General features: G+C 39.3%; 1 long non-coding RNA gene and 2 pseudogenes across 1 annotated transcript; all 3 read left to right on the top strand.

Annotated features, from left to right (window-relative positions):
* The first annotated feature begins 183 nt into the window (after positions 1–183).
* Positions 184–18,889, top strand: LOC142424848 (uncharacterized). The gene is made up of 3 exons (XR_012779397.1): positions 184–375; positions 16,356–16,488; positions 18,400–18,889. It is a non-coding gene; the product is annotated as an uncharacterized LOC142424848 (long non-coding RNA).
* On the top strand, positions 2,269–3,368 carry LOC142424440 (ribonucleoside-diphosphate reductase subunit M2 B pseudogene; annotated as a pseudogene).
* Positions 7,271–7,954, top strand: LOC142424847 (tetraspanin-13 pseudogene; annotated as a pseudogene).
* Positions 18,890–19,510: the final 621 nt, after the last annotated feature.

Here is a 19,510-nt window from a genome sequence, read left to right as displayed (position 1 = left end):
AACGCTCCGCAAAACCAAGGCTAGAGCGGCGGCTGCCTCTCTATGGTAACGCCCCGCAAAACCAAGGCCAGAGCGGCGGCTGCCTCTCTATGGTAACGCAATCTCCGAACGCCTTTTGCCTCTTCGCTGAGCTCCAGTTGGCCCTGACGAGGACTCGTAGAGGAGGAGGTGCTTTGGGAAAGGGCGTAGCTCGGTCCCTTGGGGAACTGCGGCACAGCTCAGGCTGGGATCAGGCGGGTCGGCCCGAGACGATGAAAGCGTTAGGACACCAGAAAGCACAGAAACGCCAGGAGGAGTCGCGACAACCTGGATAGAAGTCCTCCGGCCGGTACTTCCTCTGGTCGCAGTCTAATCCCTGAAGGAAACCTTTGACTGGTGGGTCGCCGACGTCTGACTTCCCGTCTGGCATTTCGAAGGAAGGAATGGTTTGCCCTGCGCCATCCCGTGATAGGGTTGTGCATAGCTCTTCCCTCTCGGGCAGGCGTGCACACTTGTAGCAGAAGCACAACTTTGGTTGCATTTTTGGCTACGGGAGCTCGAATGCCCCTTGTGAAGGGCTAGGAACCCCTGGAAACCAATCAAAATCAAACTTTTACTTCAAGCAAGTAATGTTGCTTCAGGCCTTTCCGCGGTACTCTCCTATGTAAATGGAGCTTTGGTGCCTAGTGGCCAGAAGTCACTATATAAGTCAGAATCAACTCAAGGACAGTGGGACCCATTTGCAGCCATGAGATTTACTTTGAGAGTCTAGAGTAAAGAGAGGGAGTGAAGATTGAGGACCCAAGACCCATCTGTAGGGCAAATGGAAATCCCCTTACAGAAGGGTTGCTGGGAGGAGACAAGTCAGTGAGGGTGCAGTGTAGCAATGATGAAACATCCAACTTTCCTCTAGTTCCTAAATGCACCCCCCCCCAACCCCACTATCATGATCCCAATTCTACATTACAAATTGGGCTAGACGAGAGGATGTACACTGGTACAGATAGGAACTGGAAACAGAGAATCCAGGACATGATCCCTTCAGGATCAGAGCTGAGGGTGGGATGGAAAGGGGGAACCGATTCCAAGCATCTACATATAACCTCCTCCCTGGGGGATGGGCAACAGAAAAATGGGTGAAAGGCAATGTCAGACTGTATGATATGACAAAATTATGGGTTCATGGAGAAGGGGGGAAATGAGCTGATAGCAAGGGCTCAATTAGAAAGCAAATGTTTTGAGAACGATGATGGCAGCAAATACACAAATGTGCTTGACACAAAGTACCAAACCCCCAAAAATTCCGGTCCAGCTAAACTGACATAAAACCTGATTATCACACATTGCTGTAGAACAGTTTCTGGCAGGCTTTTGTAATTTGGATCAGGTTTTTTATGGTTAAGACTTGGATTTGTGGATATGATCTTTAAAATGAAAGTAAGATGCCTGTTGTGAATTTTCCTCTTTACTTCCAATGCACCCACCCACACGGAGTTCGTATCTTCAAGCTAACAGAGTATGTAGGTGTTGGGAGGGAAATGCAGGAGAATGCTCAAATTATTCTCATAAATTAAGTTGTTATAGTTGCTGAGACCAGACTAAAATAAATCCATGTTTACGGCCAGCAAGAGTGCAGAAAAGGGGAGGTCCTATGGTTTAGAGCGATGCAGACAGCATAAAAGATGTCACTTCTGGCTGGACCTAGGAAAGATAACTTCTGGGTTAAAACGCAAGCAGCCTTTGTAAAATGAACAGGTGATAATGAAAGAACATGGCCAAAAAGTATGGGCAACAATTTTGAGGAAATAGATGGTATCTAGGAAGACAATGAAAGTAAGTGAAATGGGAGAGTGGGGGGACAGTAATACAGGAAACCAGTAAGTAAAGTTTTCAAATAGGACGAGAGTATCTCGAAACCACGTAGAAAAATCAACTTTTCGTATATATTATTTAAGGTATTTGACTATAAGTTGAAATAGGGTGAAAGAACTGTTTGAGAAAATGGCCCTCACAGTGGAAACTGAATATAAACTCCAGTTATTTAAAGCATCTACAGAGGCCTTACCCCTTAAGTGGCATTGGAGGATAGGCATTGGATTCTGATGGTTGAAACCCACCAGATTCTCTAAGGAAGGAAGCTGAATATGTCCCCATAACGATTTATATTCTTAGGAGCACTAAAAGTCAGAATGGATTTGATAGCCGTGGGTTTGGGTAAGATCTACCAGGCATTATATGTAAATTATATGTATATAATTTACTGATGTATTAAAGTCATGATGATAAAGAGTCAATTGTTAGTCACTTTTTCAGGTGGAGAACACAAGGTTCTAGGTTAAAAAAGAGCCGAAGAGAGGCTCACCAGGGAAGCAGCCTGGTCCCAGGAGGGTGAGAGCTTATCTTCAGATGCCAATGACATTGAAGAGAAGTCACATGACAAGCCACTCCTTAGAAAGAGTTCTCGCCAATTTGTCATCTTTCTGATCCAGTACCCTCATATTTGGAAGATGCACAAGCAGGTGCAGGCGTCTTTCTGGATAGCAGAAGTTGACTTATCAAAGGATCTCCCTCACTGGAACAAGCGGAAATCAAATGAGAAGTGTTTTATCTCTCACATCTTATCTATTTCGAAGCCAGTGATGGAATTGTAAATGAAAACTTGGTGGAGCACTTTAGTCAGGAGGTGCAGGTTCCAGAGTCTCGCTGTGTCTATGGCTTTCAAATTCTCATCGAGAATGTTCACTCAGAGATGTAGTTTGCTAATAGACATTTACATCAGTGATCCCATGGAAAGGGAATTTTTATTCAGTTGAAACAATGCCATGGGTTATGAAAAAGGCAAATTGGGCTTTGAGATGGATAACAGATAGAAAATCTACTTTGGGGAAAAGGGTGGTGACTTTTGCTGCTGTAGAAGGGATTTTCTTCTCCGGATCTTTTGCTGCTATATTCTGGTTAAAGAAGAGAGGTCTTATGCCTGGACTCATTTTTCCAATGAAGTCATCAGCAGAGATGAAGGACTTCATTGTGACTTTGCTTGCCTGATGTTTCAGTACCTAGTAAATAAGCCTTCAGAAGAAAGAGCCAGAGAGATCATTATTAATGCTGTTGAAATTGAGCAGGCGTTTTTAACACAAGCCTTACCAGTTGGCCTCATTGGAATGAATTGTGTTTTGATAAAACAATACATTGAGTTTGTAGCAGACCGGTTACTTGTGGAGCTTGGATTCTCATAGGTTTTTCATGCAGAAAATCCCTTTGATTTTATGCAAAACATTTCTTTAGAAGGGAAAACAAATTTTTTTGAAAATCGAGTTTCCGAGTACCAGCGTTTTGCAGTGATGGTGGAAACCACAGGTAATGTCTTCTCCTTGGATGCAGATTTTTAGAACCCAATTTCTAAATGGGCCATTTGTAAACAGTAGTCTATTTTCCTCTCTCCTCCCCCCCAAACACACCTCTTTAAAGGAAAAAAGGAAACTTGGTTAGAAAGGAAATCCCAAAGCAAATTTTAATCAAGTTAGATTTTTATCAAGACAAACTAATTTTTTTAGCAGCCAGCATTTGTTTTGACTAAAATATAAGATGCCTTTAATTGTGTAGTAATTGAGATCCTTTTAGTGACATTTAGATAGGAGTTTGGCGTTCTATCCTTACTACTTTGTATAACTCTTGGTGAGTCAATTAATTTCTTGAAATCTCAATGTATTTAATTGAATATTTAAAAGATTTAATAATTAAATAGATCCTACTACAAAGAGTAAATAAGAAGACTAATGCCTATATATTTAGCCTGATACTACTGTTATTACTACTACTACTGATAATTATTTTAATATTGTATTAATTGTAATGGTAGTGTGATAAAATGCTCCTACCTTACCATAGAATGCTAGGTCCTATTTTTAGGGTGGGGAGTGGGGGTGGAATACAGGAATATCTTTGAGATAATTTTTATTCACATGAGAATAACCTCTTGGACATCCTCATTATGTAATCCAGAAGATTTAGTTCTCCATTGCTTTGGAAGAGATGCTGATGGAGTGGAATCCAGGTGGTTATCACGGTAGTTGACCCGGAAAGCAAAATACTTCTGTTCTTTCTGAAATTAAAGGAGTAATGCCAGATTCGGAGCCCTGGAATGTTTAGAACCAGCATTAGCTAGAACAGTATTCCCCAAAATATTCAAATGAGTTTGTATTCCAAAGTAGCCAAATGAGTTTGAGAGAGCTGCGTATCCCATTCCCCTTTAGGTTATACAATCAAGGATCAAACTCCCCAAGAAATCCTGCCTGCAGAGACTTAACTTCACCCAGCCCTTTCCAATCTTAATAAACACTGGTCTGTTTTTACCTGCTGAAACCTCACCAACTAGTGCTTCCTAGGACAGGTGAAAAAGCCTGGCCGAAATCATATACAGGAACCTTGGTGATGCAGAGGTGAAAGAGTTCAGCTGCTAGCCAAAAGGTCAGTGGTTCAAACCCAACAGGCACTAATGAGAGAAAGCTATAGCAGCTGAGTTTCTGAAAAGCCGGGAGGGTTGGCTGGTTTGGGTAGACTCATTTACAGGTAGTAGAAGGGTTTGTGGCCTTAAAAAGAACGAACCTGATTACCGAATTATTTCTAATTTGATTCAAGCTGCGTAAGAAAACTGACCCTCAGCTACGTTTCTTAATATGCAGGATTCAGTTCTTGAATGAAGCTTTGTGTGCTGCAGTACCAGGTGGCGAGGGAGGTAGAGTTCTTTCCGGAGGAAGCCGAGGAGAGGCCAGGGACCAAGATCTCCAAGAAGTCAGCCCGTCTCTGCAGCTAGGAAGTGTTGGAAGTAGCCCAGCCCGTCAGGCAGTGTGCTTCCCCAATCACGGCAGCTGTAAAATGCTGGACGCCTTTTCCTCCGTTGATCCCATAACTATTTCTACTTGATCAAGATTAGAAGCATTCTCAAATGAAGGCACAAAAAAAGGCCATGCACTTTGTTCGACAGACAATATCCTAACCTTGAGGTCTTTGGGCCACTGAGAATACCATTTATCTGGACCGTGCTCTGCAGTTTGCCAAGGGTTCCTATATCTCAGTTGGTTGTCACAGTTGCCTGAGACGTTTGAAAGAGAAGCTATGATTTACATTTCACAGATGAAGAGACCGTAGCTGAGAGCAGTTAATGACTGAACCAAGATCTGCTCAGGGTGGTTGGCCCTGTAGTCTACTTCTTTCTTAGAGATTGTCATGTCTCTGATATGAAGTCCTTTCCATCATCTTGCTTTGATTTTGCCTAGTCCCTCGTTAATTAAAATTGCACATCTTTTCATTAAAGCTGGACGTGTTCATTAAAGTAGCACATACATCAAAGTTTCAGCGGTTCATAAAGAAATGCTTGAAACATGTTCAAAGATATTTAGCTTACATTCAAAACTCCTAATATCTATAATAGTATCAGAATGAAAGACAAAAAAGTCTTATGTATTCCTTTTCTTTTGAATCCAAATATTTATCGGAGTTAACTTCAAGTGTCTTTGTTGAATGAAGTTCATTTATAGTAGCAATCAGCTGGAGGTAGAGAAATATTGCATTTTTAACACCCTGACTATAGTTGATATTCTGTACTCCTTTCAGGTCTCCAAGTTGCTTTCTATGTGTTCATTGTCCCTTATATTAAATATTTCTTTTGTTCAGTATTTAGGTTCAGAGTTCTTAATAAATCAACAGGTTGTGGAATTGCTTTTTAACATTATGTTGTAGGTTTAAAAAAGGTGCGTATGTTTCCATCTATGTGTGTTTGTGTGTCTGTTTCAGACCACATATTTAAATCATTGCTTTAATAGTTAAAGCTAAGTTCACTGTTTAGAAAAATAAATGTATTTCTATGCCATTGCATTTATTAACAGTGTTTCATTGTAGACCAAATATGGTCTGGAGGAGCTGCTTGGTTCAGCACGTTCAGACAGGGTTAGGTTTTACTGTTCAATTATGTGTAATAAACAATGCCTATAAAATAAATATATATATATAAATAAAAAGAGAGGCTCACCAAATGATTAGGAAAGAAACTATGAGATCTGGGCATACATGGGCAGTGATTATTTAATAATTTAGAGAAAAACACATATGACTGGCTTTTCTCAAAAGAAAAAAATAAGTTGACATTAGGACGTCCAGTGTCAAAATACTGGTATGCATTATAACTTAACACATGGAAACTGGGGCTTCTGCCTTAAACAATGATAAAATGTCTGTTCCGTACCAGGTAGTATATCTTTGTATATAATCCATAAATTAGTAAGAAAGAGTCTACAATATTCACTTTATGTTCTCAGAGTCCCTATAAGATTCTATAAGGAAATTACCTTCTTTTGGCAGATAAAGAACTTGAAGGCCGAGGGAAAATGACTTGCACAACATCATATAGCTGATTGATAACCAGGGTGCGAACTAGAACCTGAACCTTTAGAATGCTCACCCTGCTTCAGTCACTCTTATAGGAATAGATAAAAGAAACTGAATTAGTGGGAAATGTTTCTATTCAGTCTCATCTTCCTTATGGATGGATGCACAAATACCAGTGTAAATAGTGTCAATTAAAGAGGCCAAGAAGATACATACATTATAAATAGCATTCTACACTCAGCAAATATTACATACCAAATGCATACCAAACAATGTGCAAGGCAGCAAACAAAATCTCTGCTATCATAGGGAAGATAGAAAATACAATAATATTTAAATACGAACAATGTCAGGTAACATAACTTAAGTCTTATGTGGGGTAGGAGAAATTAGAGAGGGCAGAACTCAGGGAGTGCTGAGGGTAGGAAAAGATTCTACGAAGAAGAAATAACTAATGCAGAGACTTTCTGATAGAGGAATCAAAAGGGGTGGCAGATATGTGCTGAAGAAAAAAGTAAGAAAATGAGATTAGAAAGGTAATAAGATCTCACATTGTATAGGAATGTAAGTCTATTATAAGGACTTTGGCATTATTGAGTGGGATGGGGAACCACCAGAATGAGCAGAGAAGTGACATGATTTGACATATTTTTAAAGAATCACTTTGTCTTTTCAAAAAAATAAATTATAGGGGAGCGGGGATGGAAGCAAGGTATGTATTTAGGAAGCATCTGTCGTACTCCAACCAATAGAAAGACCCGTTGACTTGTGACAAAGTGGAAGCAGTGATGGATTAAGTGTCAGACTCTACATGAATTGAAAGAATGTCCCCACGCCCCCACCCTCAAGGGCACCACGGTCTCTCCTGGGCCAGACCCAAAATCACAGACAAAGAGGCTGCCTGTGAGGCTCCGCACCATTGCTGGATTTACCTGCAGTTGCCAGGACCACAGACTCCAAGATAGCTTGTGGGAGTTTCATGTGTTCCAAGAACGGTCTCTGCGTCCTCAACCTTCTTTACGCCGTAGTCTGCTGCTAATTGGCAATGCTGCGTCGGTGATTGGCTTCCAGCTGATTTCTACTCCGTGAGTGGTCAGTGGCATCTCCGTGTTTCGGATTGCTTTAGTGGGGTTGACTGAAGCCATAAAACGCCATCATGTTTTTTCACATGATAATCCATTGCTTGTATTGATTGCTCGATTTCTGCATCCTGTGTTCGTTTAGCCCTGAACCAAGAGCAACGGGTCAGCTTCTGGAAGTTGGTTGGAATAGTAAAGCAAGTGCTCGAAATGACGTCTAGAGAAATTTAAACTGCTGTGGGTTCTGACGTTATAACCCAAATGACATCTGTCTGACTGACTGTGTTGAAAGTGGCCACCCCTGGGCTCCTATAATAAAAGACCATGCTGGAGACATTTTGAGATTCATTGAGCTTGTCTTCTTCAGTTCTACAGTGCTCTTGAGCGTTTGGCTGATCTACAGATACAGGAACCAAAAAGATCCTCGTGGTAATGCTAGTGCATTCCTTTGATGAGAAAATGAGGGGTATCGTTCATATTCAGCAACTTGTAAGTTAAGATGATTTGCTTAATTGAGGATGCAATATCTGCAAACTACATTATTGGGAGTGGAATGCTATTATTTTGACTTTCATGATTCCCTAAATGTCTGATTTTGTTTTTTCTTTATCCATTGCTGAAAAAATAAAGCAAAGAGAAAGAAACCCATGGTCTCCTCTGACCTTCAGTGGTGCCTGTAACCCACTATACGCACATTGTCTGCACTGTCCACTGGGGCCTTTCTTTCCTTTTTAAGGTCATTCTATCGGGGGCTCTTACAGCTCTTAGAGTAATCTATACATTCATTATTTTCTAAGCATTTCCTTTCTATTTGAGCCCTTAGTATCAGCTCCTCTCCCCCCACACCGCTCATGACCCTTTGATAAATTATAAATTATTATTATTTTCATATCTTGCACCAACCACTGTCTCCATTCCCCCATGGCTTCTGTTGTTCATCCCCATGTGGTAGGGGTGGAGGGTATGGTTACATGTCAATCATTGTGATCAGTTGCCCCTTCCTCCCCTCCACTCCCCATTTTCCCCCTCTACTCTTGGTATCTCTACATTTGTTACTGAGGGGTTAATCTGACTAGATTCAATGTGTTATGAGATATTATTTTCCCCAGTGTATAGGCTCCCATCTAGCCCACAGTGAAAGGCAGGACTGGGGTCATGACAGTGGGGTGTGAGGAAGCCTCAGGAAACCAGAGGAATATTGTGTGTTTCATCAGAGCTATACTGAGTCCTGGTTGACTTGACCCTTACTTGTGACCCTTCTGTGAAGGGATAGTCTATTTTGTCTATAGATGGGTTTGGAGTCTCTGCTCTGACCGCCCCCCCCCCCATTCGCAACAATATGTTTTGTTTGTTTGTTTGTTTGTGGTCTTCTAATGCCTATCACCTGATCCCGTCAACACCTCATGATTGCACATGCTTGTGTGCTTCGCCCATGTGGGCTTGTTGTTTCTCTGCTAGATTGCCACTTGTTTAACTTCAAGCCTTTAAGACCCCATAGGCTATATCTTTTGATAGGCACCATCAGCTTTCTTCACCACATTTACTTATGCACTCATTTTGTCTTCAGGAATCGTGTCAGGAGGGTGAGCATCACAGAATTCCAGGTTGTTAGAACAAAGTATTCTTGCATTGAGGGAGGGTTTGAGCAGAGTCTGAAAGTCCATCCGCTATCTCAATGTACGCCCATATGAATATATGTATATATGCCAATACCTCTATTTTTATGAATTAATAGATATGTACATATGTATACACCTATGTTTATACCTGTATCCATAGCTTTGCTTCCTAGATCTTTCTTCTGTTTCCTTTTACCTTTCTCCTGCCCGATCATCATGCTTGCCCTTCTTCTGCCTCTTAGTAATTCCTATCAGCTAGATTGCTATTGCTCCAATACCCGCAGGATATCTATGTCCTCTTTATTGTTGATTTTAAATCCCTCGTTGTTCCCCTGTCTATGACATTGTTTGCTTACCACTCCTTTCCCCTGACTCCTCCTCCCACCTAGTCCCTTCAGAACCATCATCCCTGTTGCTTTCTCCTCAAGCTTGCTTCTCATGCCTATCTTATATAGGTAGGCAAACAAACAAAGAAAACTAACGATAGAATAAAATAGAAAAAGAAAAAAAACAATTCCAGGTCTGTCCATTGACCTTTATGACTATCACCCCACTGGTCCTGGGGAATACTGGAAACTGCCCCTGATAGCCTGAAGTCTATTTTAGGGGTGCTTTTATGCTTTGCTTTACTCCTGTTACTGACCTGTTATGTTCCTTTCTTGGTTTACCCTGCTGTGGAAGATTCAGAGTGGTTTTTTGTAGATAGCTTGTATGTTGTTAAGGATTTTTGCACCTATATTCATTAAAGATATTGGTCAGTAGTTCTCTATTCCTGTGGGATCCTTGCCCTGTTTGAGTATCAAAGTTATACTGGCTTTGTAGAATGAGTTTGGGAATTTGACATCTTCCCTATGCTCTGGAATAATTTGTGAAGGATTGATGTCAGCTCTTCCCTCAATGCTTCGTAGAATTATCCGGTAAAGCCGTCTGGTCTGGAAGCGTTTTTTGTTGTTAGTTTCTTGATAGCCATAACTACTGTATTTCTTCTTTTGCTACCTCAACAGTGAGATTTTTTACCTCTATTTTGGGATAATCTAGGGAAGGATTGTTTTTCCAAGTGTTTATAGATTTCTTCTACATTGCTGAATTCATTAGAGTACAGACTTTTATAGTATTTTGTGATTATCTTTTTAGTCTCGTTGGGATTCATTGTTATTTTCCCTGTTTCATCCTCATCCTGGATATTGATATTTGCTCCCTCCTTTCCTTGTTAGGCTTTCCAATGGTTTGTTGATTCTGTTGATCCTTTGAAGGAACCAGCTTTTTGCTGCATTGTTTGTTTGTTTTTTGCATTCTGTGTTTCTACTTGTTTAACTCTGCCTTGATTTGTATTATTTGTTTGCTTTTGCTATTGGAGAGGTTGTTCTGTTGACTCTGTCCTAGCTGCTGAATGTTTTGTAATGGCATATCAGTCATAAGTCACTTTTTCTTTATCATATGTGCATTTATTGCTATCAAATTTTCTCTGGTAACTGCTTTTGCTGTATCCCACATTCTCATTAGTTTCTAGAAACTTCCTAGTTTCCTCTCTAATCTGGGCCAGCACCCATTAGTGTTGCAGATCATTATTCATCCTCCAATTATTTGCCCTTGTTTTTCTTGTCATCCTTTTGTTGATCTCCAGCTTTATGGCATGGAGGTCTGAGAGGGACATGTGAGTAATCTCTATATGTTTAATTTACTCAGGCTGGATTTGTGTCCTAGCATGTGGTCTATTTTCGAAAATGATCCATGTGCACTTGAAAAGAATGTGTGTGTTTTTTGCATTTGGATGGAAATGTCTATAAACGTCTGTCAGGTCCAGTTGCCTAATCTATAGTCTCCTAACTGAGCTTCTTTCTCAATGCTCTTTCTCTAACAACGGTGTATTGAAGTCACCTACTATGATAGTTGAATCTGGGATTTCTCTTTTCATCTTTTGAATAGTTTGTTTCATCAATTTAGTGGGTCTCTTGTTAGACGCATATATGTTTATTACACTCAATGGTTCCTGGCCTACTGATCCTTTCAGCAATATATTGTGCCCCTCCTTGTCTCTTTTTATGGTTTGCATGTGAAATCACTTTTGTCAGAGGTTGGGTTTGTTTTTTTTCCAGTTGCTGTTTACCTGGTTTATTTCCTGCCAGGTCTTTATTTTTAGTCTATTTTTATCTGCGGGTTTAAGATGTGTCTCTTGCAGGCAACGGATTGATAATTTATGTTTTTTGAGCCAGTCTGCTAACCTTTGTCTTTTAATGGGCCAGTTGAGGCCATTGACCTTCAGAGTTAGTGTCACCATCTGTGGATTCATTGCTGTCATCTAGTACCTTTTTGGGGGGTGTTTTCCTATCTCCAGTCATACCAGTGTGCTGTGTTTATGTAGGAGGTTTCATTATTTGTTTTCCCTTTGAGGCAATGTTATTTTAGTAATTGTTTTGGTACATTGACTTCTGGGTGGAGTTACTCTCTTTGGCTTTCTCCTGCTTGTGCTTGGTGAATGTTTGTCTTCTGACCTTAGTGACTTGTCAAGGATTTTCCGCAGGTTTGGTATCTTATGGCGTATTCTTTGAGTTCTTACTTATCCTGGAAGACTCTGACCTTACCATCTATCTTAATAGATAGTTTGACAGGGTAGAGGATTCTCAGGTTGGCATCATGTTCTTTCAGATTTTGGAAGATGTTGCCCCACTCTTTCCTCCTCTCTATGGTGTCTGCTGATATGTCTGAGCACCATTGTATATGACAACCTTTTTCTCTTGCTGCTCCTAAATTTTTCTCTTTTTCCTTGTAGTTGGAAAATATAACTATTCTGTGCCTTGGTGAGCTCTTCCTTGACGTTAGTCTAATTGGTGTGCTCTATGCTTCCTGTATGAGTGTCTAATTCTCATTCATTAAAGTGGCACAATTTGCTTTGAGTAATTCCTTCACTAATTTAGCTGTTGACTTCTTCGTTATATCTTGTTCTGGTAAACCAGTTATTCTAATATTGTACCTCTTTATAGTGTCTGTCATTGTTCTCAGGTTTTCTTCCACCTCTTTGATGGTTTTTTTTTTACTATCATTCCCATTTGTTGAACTCAGCCTGAATGTCCTCAAAATTGCTGGTACAATTCTCCGCCTCTTCTAGTCTATTGGTGAGGTTCATGAGCTTGTGTTTTGGTTCTGTTACCTCTTCCATTAGTTCTTGTATTTCCCTTTGGTGTGTGGACTTCATTCCCTCTCGTGTACTGTATCTCTTCTATCGTTGCATCTTTATTCTTTGTTGCTTCTCCCCTATACTCTTAAGAAGAATTCTGAAGATTTCTTTTCATAGAAGATCACATCTGATTCTTCTATTAGCAGCGTTAGCCTGATGTCTTCCTCCACTGTTGCATTTTGTTTTTCTTGCTTTCTTGTTGAGGGTATTTAGGTATGTTGCTGTTGTGTGTCATTTTGGAAGGGTTAAGAACCATGTATCTGGAAGATCAAGGGGCCCTGAGCTCCTTCCCTGTGTACCTGGTAAGAGTGTTTTTGAGGTCTACCTGTGGCCTGCATTGCTGGTGGGTTGGACTGTTATGTAAGCAGGGTGCCTTGGTGACTGAGTGACCAGAAGTGGTGGTGGGCCTCAGAGTGTGGGCGGAGGCAGTGACTATAGGTATGCCATTGGTGGTCAGTTGGGGTAGGACTGCAGTGCGGGCATGGGTCTGGCCACAGTTTTCAGGCTTTTAAATACTCTCTATGGAACCAAAAACTGGTAGAGCCAGTTTTTCATTTAGGCTGTGGCTATCAGAACCTGTTGGCTTTTCCTGTTATGTTAAAATCCTAGGTTCTGCTTTGGAGATTAGAGTTCTAGCTATCTTGTTATGTTAATTTTAATGATAAAGGACATAGTTCTGGCAGCTTACATTCAAAGTTACACAGGACCACATCCTGGAATTGAAAGTTTTTTTATTTCTTTCACTTTTTATAATGGGTTTGTGGGGTCCCCTGATATCAGGTTTGTGCCATGCTGTCCCCCAAGGAAGGGGGACCAATTTAGAAGAGTGGGGAGGGGGCTGACTAGATCTGAATTAGCCCCTGGATACGCTCCTGTGTCACTCCCAGTTCTATCCTCTCAGCACTACTGGTTGTGCTCTGGGGAACTGTGTTCTGCCACAGGTTAATATCCCAGTGGCTCTTCAATTGCTTCAAATTATTGCCTAATTCTCTATCATTACCTACACTAGCAGGCAGGGAGTTGGGGCAAAGTGGAAAAGGATAGCCAATGTAGTCACTATGTTTCTGGTTGGGGATGGGCATTGCAAAGCCCTAGACTACAGGTGCAGGGCAGATAGCAGAGAGAGGAACTCCACAGTGAGGTCTTGTGGGTAGTTCTCAGAGGCTCTGTAGGAGCCTGGGATTTTGACCACTTTTAGAAAGCAGCCTGGGGAAATTACTGCTTGCTGTGGGTCTCATATATTGGGCCTAGGAAAGGGTGGTGGATGCCATGAACTTAGAGCATTTCAGCAAGTTCTCAAATCACTTTATGGGTGAAAATCACAGAGGGAGGTCTGAACCAGACCCTGCTAGTACACTGAATCTATTTTTAGCACTCAGCCTCCCACTATTGGCCTCCTGACCTCCTAGTTTTATGGTCTAAGAGCAAGAGCACCAGGCAGGTGATTCTACCTGGATGCCATATGGACTCCTCCTTCCACTGTGGCCTTTCTTAGCACTTGTGCCTGTAAAAAACTTTGTATGTCACTATTGTGTTAATAATATTGTGAATCTAAATACTTATTTCATTGAAATCATTATATGTAGCACTGTGCTGTGTAGTTAAATCCTGCTGGAAAAATATTTGAAGTGTATTAAAGCCAGAAAGTTTGTGGTTTTATTATACTAAATTCCATAAGGGAACTCCAAATTTCCAATGTTTTTGTCTTTTAGGAAAGATGTTTTGTGGTAAAAATGGTTAGTATAAAAGTGACACTTTAGTTCTGATAGTTTTCTATGATTACATGGATGTAGCCTAGAAATAGCTGTATCTTTTAGAAGTTTTAATTTACTCATTGGTCTTTGATAAATAAATGCAACAGAGAAAAAGTCTAATGATAAATTCTATAATGTGTAACTTTGCCCTCAACCTTTCACAATAGAACAAGTTTGCATATTTCAGAAAGTATACATATATAATCTTGATTATTCTTTTTTAAAATAATTTGGAGTTCAAATGACTGTATTTTTAAACATTACTAGTAATATGTTGGCCCATGTAGCAAAACTATATTTGATTATCTTACAAATGTTTAAATACCTTTTCTCATGAAATTTCTCAGTATTATAACAGTGACATGTCAAATCTAAGCAATTAGAAATGTTACCTGTCATAATTTGAAATAGTATTGTACATGAAGTTTAAGAATAAATAATAGAAACCTAAAAAAGAATTTGACACTAGGATGAGAAGAAGGCATATTAACAATATGAGATATGCAAATCAAAGTGAAACCACACTCCCAAAAATATTGATATGATTAAAAAAACCAAAATAACAAATGTTGGCTAGGATATGGAGATAATGAAAACCTAGTGCATTGTTGGTCAGGGTATAAAATGGTGCAGCTGTTATGGACAAAATGAAAAGCAGTTTGTAAATTTCTCAAAATATTAGATTTTACTGTAATAATAATAATATGATGATGATAACCTATAAAAAGCCCTGTGATATGCAAAGATCACATATTACTTGTCGAAAGTGAGCAGGATATGAAATACTTGCTAATTAAATCAAGGATTTAGCCCTCACTCTAGAATAAAACTCAATGTAAATTTAAAAATAACAACCCAGAAATCTAAAACTAAATCTTCACAACAGGACCAGTAAACAACATCACGTTAAATGGAGAACGGATTGAAGTTGTCGAGGATTTTACCTATTTGAACTCACAATGAATGCTCATAGAAGCAGCAGTCAAGAACTCAAATGGAATCATGGAAATTGTGCAGTGAATTAAATGCATGTAAACATTAAAAAAGAGAAGTTTCAACAGGGAAAAAAATTAAACTTATTGCATTGCATAAATCTGCCGCAAAAGACCTCTTCCAAGTGTTGAAGAGCAAGGATAAGGAATAAGGTGTGTCTGGCCCAAGTTGTGGTATTTTTAATCACTTCATATGCATGTGAAAATTGGACACTGAATAAGGAAGATCGAAGAAGAATTGGTCCCTTTACATATAAATGGTCATGTTTGCTTATTAATTTCTGCTAAAAAGACAGTATAGAAATTTGATAGTGATTGCATTGAATCTGTAGACTAATTTAGGAATTAGCAAATGAGTAATCCTTCCATCTAAACACTATTAAGTCTTCTATTCCATTAATATGGGCTATCCCTAATTTCTTTCAATGACATTTTGTAGTTTTCAAATTTTTACTTCTTTTGTTAATCTTTCCCATAAATACAAGTATATCATTCTTTTTAAAGATACGATAACTATAAGTATTTTAATTATAGTTTAAGGTTATTATACTAGAATACAGTCCATTTTTAAATATTTATATTGTATTTACAACTTTGATGAATTTATTTGCCGGTTCTAATAGCGTTTTAGTGGATTCCTTGGGGTCATCTATATATAAAATAATGTTTGAAGATAGAGGTGTTTTTACTTATTCTTTTTCAATATCAAAGTATTTTATTTCATTTTTTTGTTACACTTTTATTTTTATTTATTTTAATAGTTATATTGGCATAGAATCCACTTATACAATCAAATAGTTTAATCACATTTAAAATAGTTGTATAATAATCACCACAATTTTAGAACATTTTCTTCTTTCTTGTGCTCATTGTTATTAGCTCTTCATTTCTCCTAAACTCCCCTACCATTACCTCCAAGAAACCATTAATCCAGTTACTCTCTCTAGAGATTTACCTATCCTGGATTTCATATACAGAAAAACATATAAAACAGCAATAAAATCAAAGTTAAACAGAGAAAATCCTCAATAGAAAAGAAAGCAGAAAATATTAAAAGCTAGAACAAATTTAAATGGGTCTCAAAGGGGATGAAATGTTAAATTTTAACCTAACTGCATCTGCCATAATGACTTTACAGTGCTCTCTGTCTGAGAATTGGCTATTCACATCCCTGTTCTATGGTCAGAGGGGACTGACTGAAGGCTTAATTCATGTGTGGACCCTGTAAAATAATTTTGGCCTCCCACTGTGATCCTTAGCCTTCTGCAAACCAGGTGTTCACAAATGAAGATCTGATACCATTCCCTCCTTCAGATTTGGATTTTATTATTTATAATCCTTAGATCATACAAACTGGTGTACTCCTTCCACAGGGACTTCATTGACATCTCACTTGTTGGCTACTTGATGGAAGACACGTCTCCAGAGGCCATTTTTCTGAAAGCAGACAACTATCTGGTTTCTTCGGCACACTTTTCTGTCTCATCCGGGGAGCTCTTCACCATGGTGAGCCTCCAGCAGGTGTAGTGATTAGGCCAGCTATCCCGCATCAAACTGGGTTTGAAATGAGGTGTGCGGATGAAAGGAAAAGAAAGAGATATATGCAAAGCATGAGATTGGGAGGACTTCAGTCTGATGGACTAAAGTCTGGAGTATGTTTGAAGCTTGGTTTTTATACTCTTCTTACACAAAGGAATTGGTTACAAAACAATCATCAAAGAACTTAAACATTCCTAAACTCTTATCTATGCAAATGTTACTTAACTAGTCACAGTTTCTTAACCTTAGAATAATAAAAGCACTAAGTTCTGAGACAATCACATGGATATGCAAGATTCAAGAGAGCCTTAAAGAGAAAGTAAATAACTGAGTTATCTCTCAATGTTTTTAGCAGCAAAGTCACAAATAAGAGTCATTTTGCAATGCTTTTGTCTGCAAAGACACAGAGGACTAAATAGTCACCCATTAGTAAACACCTTGATCAGCGGATGCCTCCTACAAGCAGGGCCTGACATAAGAACTAATTATTCTTAGATTGGGGCTAGAATAAATGCAAACCCAAAATCCATTCATCTTTTTGTGGTTCATTATAAGTCTCTGGTTGACTTTGGAGACATCATTGTCACTTTATGTTAAAGAACATTATCAATCATGCCCTTGAGGCATAAAATAATATTATTGATAGAGTCTATATCAGGGGTCCTCAAATGACTGCTTGTGGGCCACATGCGGCTCACCAAGGACATTTATCCAGCCCACCAGGTGTTTTTGTCACTGTTTCCTGTCCTGCTTAGCAGCCGACTCATCCAATATGCATAGGAATTTGTTCATAGTTTTTTTTCAACTATAGTCCGGCTCTCCAACACTCTGAGGGACAGTGAATTGACCCCTGTTTAAAAAGTTTGAGGACCCCTGGTCTATATCAGTTAGCCAATTGTTGAGAAAAGGGATTTGTACAAGTATAGGCTGGCTACAAACTGCATTACATGAATTATTGACTTGTACAGATACAGCCCTTTAGTGACGGAATACTATTTACACAAACAATAGACTTTGGGGATGTTTTATGGCTTTTGTGATATTTTTAGGATTTAGGGTGGGTTTTTTTCGCATATTAGGGTATTTTTGGTGCCTTTACATGGTATTTTGGGAGGTTTAGCTTATTTTGAGTGTTTAAGGCATGGGGGAGGCGCTTTTAAGGTGTTTCCAGTGCCTTAGCGTGTTTCGGTTTTTTAAGGTGTTTTCTGGGGCTTGAAGATACTATTAAGGGTGTTTAGAGTGTTTGAGGGGCATTTAGTATACTTGGGGAGCTTTGAGAGCATGTCTTGGGGTTTTAGGGTGTTTTTAAAACATTATAGGATGTTTTCAGGGCTTTCTGTGATTTTTATGGCCTTTCCCCTCCTTCCTTCCTTCCTTCTCCTCCTCCTTCTTCCTCTTCTTCTTTTTCAGCATTGTAGGGTGTTTTCCAGGGCTTTTAGGGTGGTGTTTTTTCTTTTAACATTTAAGGGTGTTTTGGGTAGATTTTAGGTCGTTTTAGGTTAATTACGGTATTTTTTCAGGCTTTTAGGATGTTTCGAGTGTTTGAGAGTATTTTTAGGATGTTTATTAGTATTTTAGTGTTTTGGGGGGCTTTAATGTTTTTAATGTTGTTGTTTTTTAAAAGAACTTTAAGGGCGTTTTTAGGTCTATTTGGAGTGGGTTTTTTTTTAAAGCATTTTAGGGTTTTTTGTTGTGGTGTTTTATGGGAAGTTTAGGATTTTTTTTTACATTTAGGGTGGGTGGTAGTTCCATAATCTCATGTCAACTTGAGGATATTAAGAATGACGGATGAAGTCTAGCCTGTCAATCAGGTCACAGCCTCCTTGTGGGCGTGGCCTTCTCATGAGGATTCTGGGAACTTCCTCTCTTCTTCCCCAGAAGTAGGACACACTCTCTCCGCTACACTACACATTCCTGTTGACAAGCCACATGGAGCAACACTGATGGCAGCCAGAGCCCTGGAGCTGGAGGAGTCATGTTGAGACCTGTGACAGTACTGAGATGTTTCCACTACCACTGGATCTACAAGAATTTCCACCCACCGACCTGTGATCTTCCTGCATTCATTGAATGTGCTGAATGAGTCTAAAGAGGGATTTATGGGCTAGTCTCAGACATATGGGCTAATATCAGACTTATGGACTTGATCTGGACTAGGCTGGGATGTTTCCTCAATATACAATAGTTCTTTGATATAAAACTCTCTCTTATACACACAAGAGTGTCTCTGGATTTCTCTAGTCAACCCAGCCTAACATAGGGTGTTTGGGGAAAAATTTAGGGTGTCTTTTAGGACTTTTAAGGTGTTCGGGCAGCATGTTTTTTAGAGCTTCTAAGTTGTAGTACTTTAAGGTTATTTTTTAGGGCCTTAAAGTGTGTTGTGGGCTTTTAGGGGTGTTTTTGAAGGGTTTTTAGAATGACCTTAAAGCATTATTGGCTGTTTAACAGGGCTTTATGGGATTTTTTTTGTGTGTGTTCTTAGGAATTTGGGGGCTTGGGTTTGTTTTTAGAGCATTTGAATGGTGGGGTGAATTTAGTCTGTTTGCCTTTGGGGGTAGGGTGTTTTTGAGGTCTTTTAGACTGCTTTTCATGTCTTTTGGTGTTTGTTTTGGGTTTTGTTTGTTTTTGCTTTTTAAAGCACCTTTTTAGGGTGCTCTTTAGCAATTTAGGGTGGTTTTCTTAGAGCATTTTTCAGGGCTTTAGGATATTTTTAGCATGTTAAGGGAGATTTTTAGGGTTTAGGTGTGTTATTTAGAATGTTTTTTAAGGGTGTCTTTTAGGACTCAGGGCTGTTTTATAGTGCTTTGGGGGAAGTTTCCAAGGCTTTTAGGGCATTTTTTGGATTAGGGTGGTTTTAGGGTTTTACACCATTTTCCTGGATTGTAGGATTTTAAAATATATATATATTTTTAACACTTTAGGATGTTTTCCAGAGCTCTTAGTGTCTTTCATGACTTTCGGGGATTTGTTTGTTTGTTTGTTTAGGTAT

Source organism: Tenrec ecaudatus, chromosome 13, assembly GCF_050624435.1.
Source record: "Tenrec ecaudatus isolate mTenEca1 chromosome 13, mTenEca1.hap1, whole genome shotgun sequence".
NCBI lineage: Eukaryota > Metazoa > Chordata > Mammalia > Afrosoricida > Tenrecidae > Tenrec > Tenrec ecaudatus.
Note: the sequence above shows the minus strand (reverse complement) of the source record. Positions and strands in the feature narration are given on the sequence as shown.